The sequence below is a fragment of the Rhinopithecus bieti genome, unplaced genomic scaffold (assembly GCF_001698545.2).
Source record: "Rhinopithecus bieti isolate Rb0 unplaced genomic scaffold, ASM169854v2 scaffold_51907, whole genome shotgun sequence".
Lineage (NCBI taxonomy): Eukaryota > Metazoa > Chordata > Mammalia > Primates > Cercopithecidae > Rhinopithecus > Rhinopithecus bieti.
In genome coordinates this window covers 634,682-653,068 of record NW_016820817.1, presented here as the reverse complement: position 1 = coordinate 653,068, position 18,387 = coordinate 634,682, and the positions used below count along the sequence as shown (strand labels likewise).

Below are 18,387 nucleotides of genomic sequence, written 5' to 3'. Positions count from 1 at the left end.
AATAGAAGGTGGTCATATCTATACTGTGAAAACACAGAGGGCTGGCTAATGACATGCAAACATTCCATATCAGAGAATAGAATTTACACACTAGAAATCAGTTCCTGTACCAAAAGGTACATTTTACTTTCATTAACAGTGTGGGCAGGCAAATGGCTCCATTTTTTAACGAAAAGCTTTTGCTGATCTCCTAACAAATCTCTCTCTGATTTGGAATAACATCATTCTGTTGCTCTGAAGATGATTTTGAAATTATACATTTTCTAATCTTAGGTTGAAGTGGGGCAGGTGTAATGATAAATCAATAATTTCACCCCTCTTAAAATACAACAAACAAACAAGTGGGAAAGCTACTTTTCTCTCTCCCCAAAAGAAAGGCATGTGAATTTTGTTTCAACAAAATCTTTTAAAGATAGTTTTAAAACTCATGTTTTAAAATCATTTTAAAACTCATGTTACCTTACTCTGAAGGCAGTAAGTGCAAAGAGGAAAGCAAGTACATATGGTAGGGTTACTTTTCTAAAGTTCAACAAACATATTCTTTGACTACGCGTTTTATCCAACTTTCCATGAATTGCCCGTGATTATCCAGGGTGTGGATTACAACCTTTCTGGGATTCTTTCACTGCATGCCACCTAGTCATTCATTTCTCACTGACACATCAATCAAACAGTAGGCTTGAAACTAAACTATGCTTAGTCACTGACTTCTAGTGTTTCCAGGACAATTTGATACAGGATGAAAAAGAATGAGATTTGTTTGCCTATTATTAAAACATTTTACTCTTCACTCTTAATAACATGATAAATTTCCAGTTGACAGGGGAAGAAAAGGGAGCTATATTAAGTGCTTTCCAGATGCGTTGTACCATCCTTATACTTTATATATGTAACAAACCCATTATCTTCATTTTAAAGATGAAGAAATAGGCTTGAAAAGATGATTAACTTGCCCAACTAGTTAAGCAGCATTGGGGGATTTGTGCACAGTCTGGTCCTAAAGGGGCCTCCCTTACAACAATCGGAATGAAAAGAATTACCAATATTGAATGAAAGCTTATGGTCTAGAGTTTTATTTCTGCCATATATTTGGGGAGTGAGAATTTTACAATGAAGTCCAAGCACCTATGCCGAAATAAGTCAGTATCAGTGATCTTGTCACTTTAGTAAGAGAGGAAAAGTAGGTATTTTGTTCTTTTTAAAATCCTGTTTTTTAATTTTTAGATAAACTCTCATTTTCAGGTCTAGAGTTGGATGTAGGCTTGCACAGAATGAGTGATTAATAAACCTATACGGAGTGAGCGTGTAAAGGAATCAGGACTGAGGAGTGTGGAATGAGAATGGGGTTTGGCTAGTTACTAGCTGTAATCTAGGTGAATCGACTTCTTTGTCTCCATTTCTTTTTAAAAATTAAGTCTCACTTTGTTTTATAAAATAACTTTAACTTTTTCCTCAGGGTTGATGAGGAAATTCAGTGTGCTCATGGTGAGCTCAAAAAATGCACAGCAATAGAAAATATTCCAACCCAGCCAACAAAAATTTCTATAAAAGCGCTCTTAGAAGACTGCAAGTGCTAAGGCACAGGATTTAAGGAGAAAAAGGAACAATCCTGGAAGTGCATTGTTTATAGACCTTTCTAAAATAGGAGAGAAGAGTCATTTAAATGGTTTTTAGGATGCAAAAACCAAGAATAAAAAACAACCTCGGGTGTGGATACAATGAAGCATCTTCACTTCCAACGTAGTTAAAATAGAAAAAAGCTGCAAAGAGCAGAGCAGGAAGGAGATGTGAAGCGGGCACTAGCAGAGCTGGCCCGCGAGTAACCTAGAAGCCGCCTGGCCGTCCGGGCGGGAGAGACAGTGGGGAGAACTGGACTCTTCAGGCGGCCTCCACCAAGGAGACGAAAAGCGGAGGAAGGCCTGGATTCCACCCAGCACAAGAGGAACCCTAGCCAGGGAGTTTTTCTCATGAGGGGGTCCAGTCAAAGGGCAGCAAGCAAGGCCCAGGCCCTGTCTCGGGCCCCTTGCCTGGTGAAACCGCAGGCCCCCGCCAGGCCGTGGGAAGGAACGCTGGCGGCCAGCTCGGCCAGACCTGATGGAAGGGGCTGAAAAACGCGCGCTGCCAGGGCAGGAAAGGCTGCGTGGGCTCCGTGGGAACCGAGCAGGCAACGGTTGTGGAGAGAAAGGGGAAAGGGCTGGAAGAGAAGAGCGCTTGGGACGCAGAGGCACAGGCCTGGCGGAGGTGAAAGCCTCTCGGAGAAGAAAACGTTCCACATTGGAAGCAACAAACGTTAGGAGTAATAACAAGAAACGCAGGGCTGCTGATTTCTGCCAACTTTAAAAGGAGGAACGTTGGAGTTGTGAAAACACGGTGGAGGGGGCATGTGGTGCCAAGGGTCGTAAAATGGCGTCCCTGGGTGGTTTTTGAGATTGCAGGGCTGTGTTGTGGAAAAGTATTGTTCGGCTAAGCAAATAATGGGGAAAATCGGCACAGGCTGTATTTCTTGTGGACATGTGAATGGAGTTACAAATCAAACTGCAGTGATTTGTAAACTCTGGTGCCTGAAAACTATGTGGAACTCATTACAGTTTACTAACCTTGGAGAACATTCCTGTTTTCCAACTAACCAAGACCAAGCTGGCTCCAGCCATACATCGGTATGGCTGGTTTTGGATTTTTTTTTTTTTTTTTTTCACTCATTGAATCAAGTGGCAATGCTGAGAATGACTTTCTTCCACCAATTTCTTTTTGTTTTTTAAGAATGATCATTAGTATTTTAACTAACTTTTTTTTTACTTTTTAAAACATTTTATTTTGAACAATTTCAAACTTATGCCAAAGCAGAGAAAATAATAGAATGAACCCCCATATGACCATCAACCAGCTTCAAAAGCTGTCAATTCCTGGTTAATTTTGTTTCAACTCTACCTCTGTGCCTCACTCTCCTTTCAACTGGTAATTCTGAGGTACATCTCAAACACTGTATTATTTTACTGTACATATTTCATAAACTAGTAAGATTAGAAAGTTCACTAAAATATGTTCACTAAAAAAAGTTCATTAAAACAACAGATACTGAATTCCACTGTTAATATTAGCTTTTTAATATTAGCATTCTGAGGCCGGGTGTGGTGGCTCATGCCTGTAATCCCAGCACTTTGGGAGGCCGAGGCAGGCAGATCCCAAGGTCAGGAGTTCAAGACGAGCCTGACCAACATGGTGAAACCCCGTCTCTACTAAAAATACAAAAATTAGCCGGGTGTGGTGGCGCGCAACTGTAATCCCAGCTACTCTGGAGGCTGAGGCAGATAATTGCTTGAACCCGGGAGATGGAGGTTGCAGTGAGCCAAGATCGCATCACTGCGCTCCAGCCTGAGCAACACAGCGAGACTTCGTCTTAAAAAAAAAAAAAAAAAATAGCGCTCTGTTGATTACTCTTGTTTATAGAGCAAGTAATGCAAGACCTAATCTCTGAGGAAACCAAGCTTATTTGGTGGGAAGTGAGTCTGGTTTTCTCCACTCTCCCTGGCATTGTGTGCTGTCCATACTGTGCATTAAAGAATGGTCTTAAGTCAAAGAGAGTATGGGGCTAGGATCCTACATTTGGCTTAGTGTGAATCATTAAGAATTTTTTTCTTGTGTATTTGTTCATTTTATCAACCTGATTTCTCTAATTTCCTGTGACTCAGGTTCTTAAGAATTTCTCTTTCTTTCTTTAAGAATTTCCTTTCCCTCCCTTCCTCCCTCCCTCCCTCCCTCCCTCTCTCCCTCCCTTCCTTCCTTCCTTTCTTTTCTCTCGTAATCATTCAGTTACTCATTCACTCTTTCCACCAGTATTAGTGGGGGCTCACTATGCCAGATACAGGGGATGCAGTAGTAAATCAGCCACAGTCCTTGCTTTTGTGGAATTTAAGTCGTCGGGGCTGGGAGTGCAGGTCAGGTGCAGTGTGATCAAGTGTGTCACTGGGTGTGTACAGTGGGCTCAGGAGGTGCACCTGGATCACCTAACTCAATCTGGGGTTGGTAGGGAAGAAACAGAAAGCTCATCGGAGACCTGAAGGAGAAGAAGTTGGCCAGGTACAGGGGCGGGCGGTAAGGTTAGGTAAGCAGGGAGAAGGGTGGGGAAGATACAAAGGCTTGTAGCCAAACCCTGCCACGTGATTACTCTCTATTGGGGTGTAGTCAGGCTGGCTTAGAAAGGAGGCTGGAGCAGCAGAAGCCAGATCGTAAAAAGCCATGTGAGCCGGGTCAAGGAGTTTAGATTTGGTCTCAAGGGCAATGGGGACTGGTGTCAGGCTATGTTGTCAGGGACAGTAAGTAAAAGAGCACATTTAGGAGTGAGACAGAGTCAAGATGCCATATCTGAAATCACACTTTCTCACAGACACAGCTTCTGGCTTACCCAAATCCTGTCTGTTTTGCCTTGCTTTGACTACATCATTTGCATAATGCAGTGGTTCTTAACCCTGGCTACACAGTGGCATCACCTGGGCAACTCTGAAAAAATAATGATGCTGGCTCCCCACCCCCAGCTATTCTGATGTAATTGGTCGGGAATGAAGCCCAGGCATCTGTATTTCTTTAAAAAAAAACTCTGTAAGTCTCAAATGAGTTGAGAACCAGTGTAAAGGAGGTTGAGCAGAGAGACGAAAGAGGAGGCAAGTAAATCTCAATTGAGACCCTGTCATTCTGAAGTGTCACAGCATACTTTCTTAAACTGTGAAGGATCTCCAGGACAACCAAGTTCAGCCTCTCATTTACAAATGGAGACGCCGAGTCCCAAATATATAACACTCAAGGATGCATGGCTAGATAGACACAGAGCTGGCTCCAGACCCCAGCATGCTGCCCCTGTGGTGATCGGCACAATAGTCAAGTTCAAGCCTACGGGGGACAATGGCTTTAAGCCAGTTACTACTCATTGAATAGCATTATGTGCCAAAGAGTGAACTGGCTGCTTTAAGGGTTTGTATCTCATTTAATCTTTACAATGAGGTCAAGGAAATCATTGGTAGACTGAGAAGATGCCCTACACTGAACTGAACCAAACCAAACTGAAGCACCCCAAGACTTCTTAGGTACCTTTCAAACTGCTGTTACAACCGTAAAGAGGCCTAACGAGGGATGGGAAAGAGGATTCCCAGGGAAATGGAAACCTCTGAGAAGAGTAGTATACGTGAGGCTCCATCTCCATTTACCTTGCAGCTCTTGTTCCATTATGTGCTGTGTCCCTACACTGAATCCTGAAAACTCTTACGGGATTTGTCGCTTTACAGCTAAGGAAGTTTAGCTTGAAGAGGCTGCCAGCTCTGCCGAAGCTGCCTTCTGGCTCCAGGCTCTATATACCCCACCCTTTCCATACTGCGCTGTCTAGGGCACCCCATGCCACCTCATGCACCAAGGCAGGTAACTCAACACCAGGCCCAGCTTTACCGAGAGGCCAGCAGGTTAATCCTTCCAACTCTCCCCTGCGGTCCATGCATGGTAATTACAGAGGGAGGGCTCATCTGCATTGCTGCAGGATGGAGCAACCCAGAGCAGGTGGCGGCATCCTGCTCAGGGGTGAGGCTGGGGAAAGAAGTGCAAAGGGAAGGGCATCGGTGGTTGGGCCCTTTTATCCATTTGGCTCTCCTTTGCCAAGAAATGCCTTTTTTTCTCTACGTCTAGGCTTCCAAGCCATGGGAAATATGGTTTGGATTTTAGGAAAAGATTTCATTTAGATTCTGGTCCAGATTTATTTTGCTGGCCAAAAGATTCAGAGGCTACTTACAAATGACATCTTTCGCATTTGTAGATATTTAATTACAAAAGTGATACCTGCTCATGTTGTCAACGGGAAAGGTATAGAGGGTGAAGAAGCAGCAAAACAGAAGAACAATCTGCTGCGAGCCCACCACTCAGCAGGGAATTACTTTTAAAAATCTGATTTAAAGAGTATTTTTTTTTCTTTTCTTTTTCATTTTTGTTTGAGAGTGAGTCTCGCTCTGTTACCCAGGCTGGAGTGCAGTGGCATGATCTCGGCTCACTGCAACCTCTGCCTCCCGGGTCAAAGTGATTCTCCTGCCTCAGCCTCCTGAGTAGCTGAGATTACAGGCACCTGCCACCACGCCCAGCTAATTTTGTATTTTAGTAGAGTTGGGGTTTCACCATGTTGGCCAGGCTGGTCTTGAACTCCTGACCTCAGGTGATCCACCCACCACAGCCTCCCAAAGTACTGGGATTACAGGCATGAGCCACCACGCCTGGCCTAATGAGTATATTTCTATTGAACCATTTTGTTTTTGGAAGCACTTGTAGCTTCATACATTTTTATGGCTACTAATTTGCATTCCCAACCAACTTTTTTTCCTAATGTCTGAAACCTAAGATAGATAAATCCAGGGTGGAGGCTGGGTGAAGGTGTGGAAGTTGTGTGCATGCACAATGGAGACTGTGTGTGTGTATGTGTGTGTGTGCACGTAAGAGGCATGTGCAGAGCTGACACCACAGGTGCAACCTAAACTCAGGACAGCAGGAAGGGCAGGAGTCCTGGAAAGAGGAGATGGTGTTGCAAACAAAGGGTTCCTTTGCCTCCTTTCTGCTGAGATGAGAGAGGAACGAAACAAAGTGGGTGGAACGGAAGGAAATGCTAGGTTAATACATGAAACCTTTGGAAAAATAGGGGTTCAATATTGTATTCTCCCTGTGTTTGCAAATATTTTAAATGTCCATAATAAAACGTTTTCGAATGCGATGCTGGAGATAAATATAGTGTAAAAAATATCATTAGTCAATTAGTTGTTTTGGAAGTCTGCATTATCATAAACAGCATTTCATTCGTTGAAAGTATTATAACTGTTAAAAATTCCAGGAATAGCTCTTTAAGATTTCCAGACTCAAGAAATTTCATCTATATTTCATGAACACAGATAAAAATTAAGTCAGAGCTTGTTACAGAAATGGATAGAAGTAATTTAAGAGAAGGGGGAAATACCTTCTAAGTAAAAACAAACAAAACAAATTATATCTACTTATGAGGATATAATGTTTCTAGTGCCTGTTCCCTGAGGTGGCATCATTTTCTTAAATGATACATAGAACTGAAGAAAGTAGGGGAGAAAGGAAAGGCAAGTTTGAAATACAAGAAAAAGTATGAGCGCAATAACAAGTCAGGAACTCGGCGTTTTGGAGAATCCATCACAGGGCCACTCAGGGGTAGCTGATTCTCCAGTAAGCTTATTAATCCTCCCCTGACTGTGGTTAGAACATTTTTAAAAATTAGAGGGTTACATTGACTTTTTACTATGAAAAGTACTATTACAATGAAACTGAACTTTTTAAGAACTGACATAAGTAGACTTTTTGTTTCTTCATTTACTAAATGCCCACCATGTTCCTTGTGCTCTTTGGGGCCTTAAACTGGGCATGATATGGTCCCATTGGGTGTCATGGAAGGACAGGGGAGAGGGAACCAGCTGGCCTAGGCAGGCAGGGCAGGCCTCCTGCTGGAGGCAATGACTCTGCAGGGTTTGCAGTAAGGGGAAGTGCACAGGGGCTTGGAGAAGAGATTTTAGCCTGAGGGCTCAGCTGGAGAGAGGCCACGGAGGCAGGAAAGAACACGATGTGTGATGGGCGAAGTACAGACACAGCCAGTGAAGAGCATTTCTCTCAGTATTGACCAGAGCGGGGTAGGTAAGGGCACCATTATTCACAAGAGTTTTGGCACAGTCCTTCAGTCATGTCTTAGGAACTTCCTGGCATGTTCAGCTCCAAGACCCATGGACCTGGGTTTGAAACTTGCCTTGAGTTTTGATTTCTTCACCTGAGCAATGGGATAATACCTACCTCAAATAATTCTCATGAGGAATAAGTGGATATCTAATAAGCCCTACATCGAACTGAGTGTTCATCTGTGCAGGGCACACCATAGAGTCTTGACACCTCCATAAGGTAGGTACTGTTATCCTCGTTTTACAGGCAAGGGGATAACTAATCAACTAATCAACGGTGAGGCCAGAATTCACAACCAGGCGGCTGGACCACAGGGTCCAGCTGGGAGCCACATCCTCACTGTGGCCACTCTGCTGCTCAGTAAAGCACTGTGCATGGCCTTGGTAAATGCTGACAGATTTGCATCCTAGGGAGATGATGTGCTATGCCAAAACAGAGTTCAGACTGAACAGAAAATCCTGCATGCATCTTGAATTGAAAGAAAACTTTTAAGATCACCTGGGCCTGTTCTCTGTCTTGAGTGATTAAACATGATTTCTAGGGCAAACGGCTATTTGTCTAAGATCAGTCCAGGATCAGATCATCATAACCTCCCTGGGAAGCCCAATTTAGTATTTTTTCAGCTAGAACAGTTTCTGTTTAGGTTTTCCCTTGCTTTTTATTTGGGCAGGCGAGCACGAACATATGCACAGAGCCTGGCCCCACAGCCCACGCCCACCCTCCTCCCAACACTGTTCTATATTTGGAGGTATTTCTGACACACTCTTTAGGCTCTTCTCTTAATTTAAAACTTCATAATTTGTTTTCCATTTCACAATAATAATTACTATTCAGAGGAAAAAATGTTAAAATAGCCAACACGTATTAAGCGTATCAAGTACTCCACTAAAAACTTTATGGATTATCTAATTTAATCTTTTTTTTTGCCCAGGCTGGAGTGCAGTGGCATGATCTCGGCTCACTGCAACCTCCATCTCCTGGATTCAAGTGATTCTCCTGCTTCAGCCTCCTGAGTACCTGAGATTATAGGTGTGCACCACCATGGCCAGCTAATTTTTGTATTTTAGTAGAGACGGGGTTTCACCATGTTGGCCCCCATGTCTTGAACTCCTGACCTCAAGCGATCTGCCCCACTTGGCCTCCCAAAGTGTTGGGATTACAGGTGTGAGCCACCGCACCTGGCCCTGATTTAATCTTATTGCAGCTCTATAAAGTATTTTGATTTTCCTGATGGAGAAACTGAGTTACAGAGCCATCGAGTAACTTGCCAAGGGTTTCTGAGCTACATAGTCTATTGTCCCTGAAGAGTGAGGGCCAGCCCATGCTCGAAGCTGTCCCCGACTCACAGTGTCCATCTGTCCCAGAAGTCCCATCTCCTTTCCTGCTCTGGTACCTCCTGCCAATCCTTCTTCATCTTGCAGTTGTGCTCTTTGTTATAGAACAAACTCTTTTGTATGTGTTCCCAATGAACTTAACCTGTGTTGGAAGGACTGTTCCTATTCCTGGATTTCTCAGTATTAGCAACCCTAACTACTGGACTGGGGTCTTCCTGTGTGAAGAAACATTCTTGATTCTTCATCTATGGTGTCAATAGCTCTAACAAATGGAACAGACTCTGGGCCCAGCCCTGTGTGACTGCTGCTCTCCAGGTGGCCCCATCTCTCCCTATTTTTTGATTATTTCCCTTGGTGTTTTACTGTTCCAGACTGTTGGAATTAACTTACATGTCACTGCGGTCACTTCATATAAAAACGTCAGATTAATTATATGACACTATGAGAGGAGTATGGCCAAGCCAGCTATGTGTATTTTCAATTTTACAATTTTTCCCACTTGCAATCATGCCAGCAAAAGAACAGCCTACAATGAAAGTATTTAAACCTTTTGCTTTTACCTATACGTGAAAACCAGAGGCTTAACACAGTGCTTAATTCAGAAAAAGAGAACTAGAAAATACATGTAATTTACTTACAGACTAGGTAAATACTTTTTGGACACCTAACAGAAGGTATTTGGAAGCAAATAACTGAATCTACCCTGATTCCTTCACACCCCCACTTTATCCCTCCATACTCAGACACACACACACACACGCACACACACACACACACACACACAACTTCATTGATGTTATCAGTCAACAGAATATCTCTTCAAATATTTCCAGTATTGAAAGGTGGTTGGATGAATGAAAAGGAATGAATTATTCTGCCGCTTACGATGTTAGAGTGACTAGGAAGCTTAAAAACACATTTAGAAGCTAAGCCTTGCAATGACCAAGTCAAAGGCCGGAGACAGCCTCAGGACGGTGAGCTGTATCTCTTGAAAAGGAGGACAGAAAGCGGAAAATTGGACAAGAATCCTAATATACAACTTCAAAAGTATATAGACATTTTAAGGAATCTATACCCCACATTTTAAGAAGGTCTAATTGCTTCTTCAAACCACAGTGGATGATGTGCCTGGTTGGCTTTATGCTCTGAGAAGCTTTTAAGGTTTCTAATTTATGTCGCAAGCTTATTTAAACAGTCACCAAATCAAAATGACATGTGAAAAATATTAACTTTATATCAGCTCATGATTCAAAGACAACACTTGTGGGTGTGTGCAGTTGGGAAATACCCAAGAAGGCGCTGACAGCATTCTGCCCTTTGGGTGCGCTGTGGCCAACAATGCGTGGTCTGTAGGTGTGTGTCTTGTGCAACCGTCTACGCCCTTCTGGGCTTAGTCGTGGTTTATCATAGTTCAAAAATTTACCCAGAGGCCCCAAGCCAGTCCATAGCCATGCTAGGTGATAGGAATATCTATCAATATTTCTCCCTACCCCTCTAACAAAGAACAGAACCAAGCCCTAACCTGAAAATCATTTAAAGAAATAAAAGTTTCCCAGCTAACAAGGATTCCTCATTTTTTTCCTCTTCCTTTTAAGATGATCACATATAGACACTGACAAGTTTTAGTAGTAGTTTGATGACTTCACTTCCCATAACTTGTTGTTTCCACTAGCTTTTCATTCAGAAGGCCTGGGTGAGAAGAAAATACTTTTCTCATTTAAAAATCTGCAGAAAGAATTATCAGTGGGTTCCTCCAGAGCCTGACACCTGGTATACTTGGAAGTACAAACCATCTCTTGCCTGTTCAGCTTTTCTAATCGTTAGAGACATCGAGCTAGGGTGAAGAATGGAACTTCATTTTTTTTAACCTGGTTTCCTAGGTTTTTTCTTAGTTGTTACAACAACCTTTATTCCTGTCCATTTTCTCTGAATTCCACCCTTAATGCCATTTTGTTCCTTCTGCAATGTATCATCAAAATGATGATGTTTTAATAAAGTACCTTCTTTAGGCCCCTAAGATTACAGATCCGTGGGATATACTTAAAAGAGCATTCTTATTTTTTTTTCTTTTATATTGACTGTTTGTGTTGCTTTCAGACTAGAAGAGTTTTCCGTTTTTAGCTAAGTTCTAAAGCCCTCAGGACTTTTTAGCTTTTTTTGAAAATCAATTTTTGGCAGGGTCGGAGGGGCCTCACCAAGTTTAATGAGGCTGGGTGGGAGTTCTGGAACACACCCAGCTCCGATCACAGCAACAAGTTCGGGCGAGCTCAAATTCACCCTTCAGCTACGAAGCCCTCCCAGCCTGGCAAGGTTTGCCGCTGTTTGAAAGTGGTGGTTAGCTGTTATGTACGGCTGTAATTTATCTTCTGAATATGGAGAACACAATAAGAAAAGTTGCATAAGAATAAAAATAATCATTACCACCAGAAAAGATAAACAGCAATGTTATTAGTAAGCAAACTGACACTCGGCATTTGATATTCGGTAGCAGCAGGAAGCCATTATCCAGCGACACTGTCTTTTCCACTGATACCACGTCTTGAATAGATTCAGACAGTCGGGCAAATAGCTGATACGATTGTGGCACTGAAACATGATTTTTAAAAAACATTTTCATTTGCAAATGTCACTGCCATCAGATTGGAGCTCCCAGGTGCCTACTTTTGAAAGATGAATGCATGAAAAACACACATCTTGTAAGATTACACCGGACTCTCATCCCCTGCCCGGACCAGGACCATCCTGGGTACCTTTGAAAGGCCAGCACGGAAAACATTCTGCACCCACACAGCTGGCTGCTTTGGGGACAAGCTGTCACCACTTCCTATCTCCAGGCAGCTTGAGAGTAATCTTTCAGAAGCCAAATGTTGGTAATTCATCGAACTGAGGCTATAAATCCTGCGTTTTTAGTAAAAAGAAATGGTATTTTTATAGGCGATTTCTATAATAATAATAGACTGAACTGTCTGGTAGACGTTGTGGCCCAGACTCTTCTCCTAACATAGCTCATGTTTCAGTGGAGGGCATTTATGTGGCAGTTTTGTGGACCCATGAGGTATCTTTCAGAGGGACTTTCTGATACTACTCATAGGAAGTGTGGGTTATTTATTTATTTCAGAAATAGTGTTTTCCAGTGTTTCCCAGACTGGTCTTGAACTTCCGGCTTCAAGCAATCCTCCTGCCTGGCTTCCCAAAGTGTAGGGATTACAGCCCACTGTGCCTGGCCTGTTTTTTTTTTTTTTTTTTTTTTAATCCTGAATATTTAAATGAAAGGTTTTGGAGTGTGAATAAATGCTTCTTTTTGGGAGTTGGGGGTAAAGGTTATTTTCCGCATTGGCCTAATAAAAAACATTTCCCCAGCTTGAGAATAACTTGTACGGGATTTTCTTCCAGCCTAGCATACATATAGCGTAGATATCCTTGAAAGGAGATGTGTGAGATTCGTGGGCTGGGCTGTATGAAATAACATCTAAAATATTAAACCCCTTTGAATGGAACTGTTCTCAAGACACAGTAAAGTGGAGCATATTTGTCACATGTTAATGTTGTAAGAGATTATCTGAATCTTCTATGAAATGCCTATGAATTTTTCAAATGAGTAATTCGATCACATGGTTTATTATTATAAAAGTTCTTTCTGGTATGATGAGGGTAAACTCAAAACACGATGAAAAAAACACAGCAAAAATGCCTGGGGTGTTGCTCAATGATATTATTCATGACTGATCAAAAACGAGTACAGTCAGTATTATTGTCCCAAGCGACGTGGATCGTGCCAGAGTCAATAGGAAAGGCCGCACTCTGCCAGTGAGTCTCCTGCCACATCACCATGGTGCCCACGGTACTGCACGGTGATGCGTTTACATGTCATCACCTTTCTCTGAAGCTCAGGTGCTCCAACTTGGAGAGGCATGTGGATTGCGGGAAAACTTATTAAAACTAAAGATTTCCCTCACAACCTGGGAGACATAGATTAAGTAAACAGCAGGTGGAAACTCAGGAATCTGCATCATCTGAAGTACCCTGAGATGACCCTGATACAGGCGGATTAGGGAAAAGCTATCAGTTGGAGGAAAGCATTCTGAAGGCAGAGGTCACTCTTTTGTTAATCTGGTCCACTGCTCTTCCCCTCCAGGATAGTGAGACCAGAAAAATCCTTTCTGGTTTGTGCCTTGAATTAAAAACGATGTAAATCTTTGCTACCCACATTAAACTAGGCCAGGCAGGTCCTAAGGCTACTCTAGCACCTAAGACTCAAAATGTTTGACTTTCATGCTGCAGCTGCCCTGGGGTGGCTGAGTTGCTCCAGGACATAAAGGGAGATACTAAGCAAAATTCATTCACATTCAACAAATATTTATCAAGCATTTGCTCTATGCCAGGCACCAAAGACTACTGGTGGATCTATTATCTGTTTTAAAACCTAGGGCATAGGTTTGGAGGTCTTTTTTTTTTTTTTTCCCCAGGTAGAGTCTTGCTGTGTCAAGATCTGGAGTACAGTGGCGTGATCTCAGCTCACTGCAATCTCCGCGTCCCAGGCTCAAGTGATTCTTATGCCTGAGCCTCCCGAGTAGCTGGGACAACAGGTGCATGCCACCACGCCCAGCTAATTTTTGTATTTTTAGTAGAGACAGGATTTCACCAGGTTGCCCATGATGGTCTCAAACTCCTGAGCTCAAGTGATCTGCCCACCTCAGCCTCCCAAAGTGCTGGGATTACAGGCGTGAGTCACCGCACCTGGCCCAGAGGGCATATTTTACAATAAAAATTTAAACAAAGTTTCCTGGATTGGTGTGTGAGTGTGTGCATGCATGCATATGCGTGTTCCGTGTAGGAGTGTGAACCTTGAGTGTTGCACTGGTTGATGCATTGGTGGGGTGTTCTACTGTTCCATCAGCAACAAGAAAGGAGGGCACAGCAGGAGGGTGGTGACTAACACAGCCACGGGTCTCAATCCTCCCAGCCTGGGGAGTGGCCCTCAATATCCCAGGGTTGTCAAGTGCACCATTCTTTCTGGTAGGCCCACCGTGCAAGGATTGAAGCTGGTCACTGACTGTTGCTAACAACTTTCTCTTCATAGGTACAAACAACAAGCCATCAGACAAGTGGCAAGGTCACTGGTTCAAAGTCAACTTTGTCCCTGGCTGCAGGCAGACCCGTATACTGGACATGTGGGCCTGAAAGAAAAGGACTTCAGAAACCCACAGGCAAATAAGAACAAGACCCACTTATCCCATTGCCCAGTCCAAGGCAGTCCTTTCCAAACTGTTCCAAGTCATGACACACACAGAAAATGATGGTGCCGTATTTGTATGACACTAGGGTAGCAAGAATTTTGTTCACGGCAGGAAGTGACTGGCTTGGAGCTCTGGCTTCCTTGGGGGCTGAAGGGCTCCACAAGGGTAACCCATGTCCCAGCACCAACGGAGATGCCCTTGGCTAGGGAATAAGGTAAAGGCTGCCTTGAAAAGAAAGTGGCTTGAAATATCGTAGACAACTTGACCTTTTGTCTAAAAACCACTCTGAGAACACAGTTCCAAAAGGGGTGTGTTGGATTACACAGCTGAACATGGGAAACATTAAAAAATCCTGTGCCCAGTACCTGCCCCAGACCAATACAATTGGGATCCAAAGAGCCCACTTGGGCTGGGCACGGTAGCTGATGCCTATAACCCTGGCACTTTGGGAAGCCAAGGAAGGAGGATCACTTGAGCCAGGAGTTTGAGACCAGCCTAGGCAACAAAGTGAGACCTTGTCTCTACAAAAACATAAAAAATTAGCCAGGCGTGGTGACGTGCACCTGTAGTCCCAGTTACTCGAGAGGCTAAGATAGGAGGATTGCTTGAATGCGGGAGGTTTATGCTGCAGTGAACTGTGATTGCACCACTGTACTCCAGCCGGGGCAATAGAGTGAAAAAAAAAAAAAAAAATTGGAATCTTTGAGGGGTAGAGGCAGGCAAGTTTTTCTTCTTGTTGTTGAGTCCCAGTTGATTCTAACCTTCCCCTAAGTTTGAGAACCATCGTTATCAGGCTGGGAGCCCTGGCTCATGCCTATAATCCCAGAACTTTGGGAGGCTAAGGATGGTGGATTGCTTGAGCCCAGGGGTTTAAGACCAGCCTGGGCAACATGGTGAAACCCCATCCCTATAAAAAATTAAAAATTAACCAGACATGGTGGTGTGTGCCTGTAGTCCCAGCTACTCGGTGGGAGGAAGGCTGAGGCCTGGGAGGTAGGATCATGCCACTGCACTGCAGGCTGAGTGACAGAACAAGACACTGTCTCAAAAAATAAATATAAATAAATAAATAAAACCATTGTTATCAAAGAGGAGGAAACAATAAGCATCGTGGCGTCAGAGTGGGAGCTGGAGGCCTGGCTCTTACCCCATTTCCCAAAGAAGACTGACTGTTAAGGTGAAGCCACTTAACCTCTCAGAGTTTCAGGGCTCTTCTCTGTAGGGATAGAGGGATAAATACAGTCCCTACCTATAAGGTTATACATGAAAATATATGCAATGAAACCAGCCCAGCCTTTACATTTAACTTTATAATTTGAATAACGTTACTCAATTATTTTCCCTTCACTCTTTGGAGGATCTGGCCTCTGAATACAATATTTTACCCAATCATTAATTTATATATTGAACAAACTTTTGAATGTTCACCTGTGGCTAGGATGCTACCAGGTCCCAAGGATACAGGATGAAAAATAAGTGAGAAAGGGCTTTCCAGGGAGAGGGTTTCTGTCTATGATGAGACTAAGTTTTGGGTAAGTGAGAAGTTACTGGAAGTTGAGCATATGATCCGGAGTCCCGCCCTAAGTTATTTCACATTAGGATACCCAGTAAGACTCATCTGACCATCAAAGGCTCTGGCAGGGATGCAAATGTGAGATGTCTGTGGCTAGCAGAGTGGCCTTCACCTTCATAGATCCAGTGTGATTTGTGATAGTGACAAAGTCTGCTTCTAAATCTAAACTAACATGAAAACTAGATTTTGTCTTGAAAATACAGATGAACAAATAAAGATGTATTTTTGGGGGGAAAACATGTAGGAATAAAATTAGTTTTAATATAGGGAGAAAACTATATGTCAAAGTGGGCCTGTATATCATGTGTGTTCTTTTGTTTCTTGTTCTAGAAAAAGAACACCTAGATGTCACACTTCCATCTAGATGTTCTTTTGCTTTTTTGAACAATTTTTGTGGGTACGTAGTAGGTATATATATTCATGGGGTACATGAGATACTTTGAAACAGGCATGCAATGCATAATAACCACATCATGGAGAATAGGGTGTCCATCCCCTCAAGCATTTATCCTTTGTGTTACAAACAATCCAAATATAACTTTTAGTTATTTTAAAATGTACAATTAAATTATTATTGACTATAGTCATTGTGTTGTGCTACCAAATACTAGGTCTTATTTGTTCTTTCTGGATACTTTCTGTACCCATTAACCATCCTCTCTTCCCCTCCACTCCCAGCCCACTACCCTAGTTGCCATTAGCAAAAAGCTCAATTACTTTTGCACCAACCTAAATATTTTTCTTAATATCACTACTCACTGAAACCTTGCTTACTGGTGGTTTACTTGTTTCCTGGCTGTCTTTCGCCCTCGCCCAGGTAAACTATAAGAGCAAGGACTTTTGTTGTAACTATGCACTGGTAGATGAGGCGAATACAATAAGTCTGTTGAAAGCATGAAAGAACAGGCCAGGCTCAGTGGTTCACACCTGTAATCCCAACACTTTGGGAGGCTGAGGTGGGAGGATCATTTGAGGCCAGGTGTTTGAGACAAGCCCTGGCAACACAGTGAGACCCCCATCTTTACAAAAAATATACAAATTAGCTGGGTATGGTGGTACATGCCTACAGTCCCAGCTACTCACAAAGCTGAGGTGGGAGGATCACTTAAGCCCAGGAATTCGAGGCTACAGTGAGCTATGATCCTGCTACTGCCCTCCAGCCTGGGTGACAGAGCAAGACCCTTTCTCAAAAAACCAAACAAACAGGACAAAACAAAAACAAACACAACAGAGGAAACTCAGGCACTGTATGGCATCTTTGCTTTAAATTATGCTCCAAGACTTTCTGAGCTAGATTACTTTAAACATAAGGCATTTTTTGTTCCGTAGTGGCAAAGGAAGTTTGCTGAATCTAGCAGTTGTGCAGGGTAAGTTACTGAAGGACTGGCTTTTCAGTACGAAACATAAAATCCAGTTTCTTTTTTTTTTAAAGTCATTTGAAGCCAACCATCTCATTTACTCTTTACCTATATAACTGAGGAGCAATTTTGGAAAAGCAATATTGTAAGATGAAAAGAAGAGAGAGAGAAGAGGAAAATTTCTTCTATTACCCTGGAGAAACTTTCCATTTTTCATTTGCCAGGTGCTTTCCCCCCTTTTAAGTTCCTCCATAAACTAACTTTCTTTTTTCTTTTTTTAAAGATTAAGCCATCTTACCAATCAAAACTGTTCATCATTTTATGCGTTTCCTTAAGACTTTTCATAGCAGCAGGGATATGCTCTCTTTCCATCTGTGCCGAGACTATATAGTGAAGGTTGATTTCAACTCATCTAAAAATCCCTAATACCTATTCTGTGACTTTTACATTTGCTATTGACACTGAATTATAAAGCATGTGGATGTAGAGAGCAGGTTATAATAAAAAGATCTCTATTCAATGCCATGCAGTGATTCCGAAAGCAAGTGCAGTGAATGTATTGAATGCTTTTTTTTTTTTTGGCATTTCTGTTGAGATCCTAAAACAATGGCCTGCACGATGAGGCTGCTGGACCCAGGTCTAGGAACTGTAGTGTTAAAACTGGAACTGTAAAGTCATAAAAAGTGACGGCACAGAATCCCCAACCTAATACAGGATTACAGCAAACTCCCTAGGCTGGCATACAACAATTACACAGAAAGCCAAATATTTGAATGCAATTATCCTCTGAACGTATGCACCAGTCCCTTAGTGTTGCAGTTGTCTGATTTTCCTTTTGGTGTAGCTCCACATAAGCAATCCGGTAATGGCTAACACATCCGAGAGTGACGCACGCCAAAAGCTGGATTGCTGCTGGCAGGGCACACATGTTTGGCATCTCCATCCTAAAGCTCCAAATACACACACCCCTGGGTGGCCATGGGTGTCGGCTGCAAGGCTGAAAGTAGAATCTCTTGTGTTTTGCAATTACCTACATATGCCAGCGTGCTTAGTAACTCTACTGCTATTTAGAAGAGACCAATTTAACATAATCTACTTATGTGGGAGTTAACTCATGTACTGGGTTTAAAATATACAAAAGCTTTGTCAAGCAGTCAGGTTGGATGGCTCAGGGG

General features: G+C 42.8%; 1 protein-coding gene across 1 annotated transcript in view; it reads right to left on the bottom strand.

Moving 5' to 3' along the window:
- The window catches only part of KCTD1 (potassium channel tetramerization domain containing 1), a 92,210-nt gene that overhangs the window by 21,206 nt on the left and 52,617 nt on the right, over window positions 1-18,387 (bottom strand).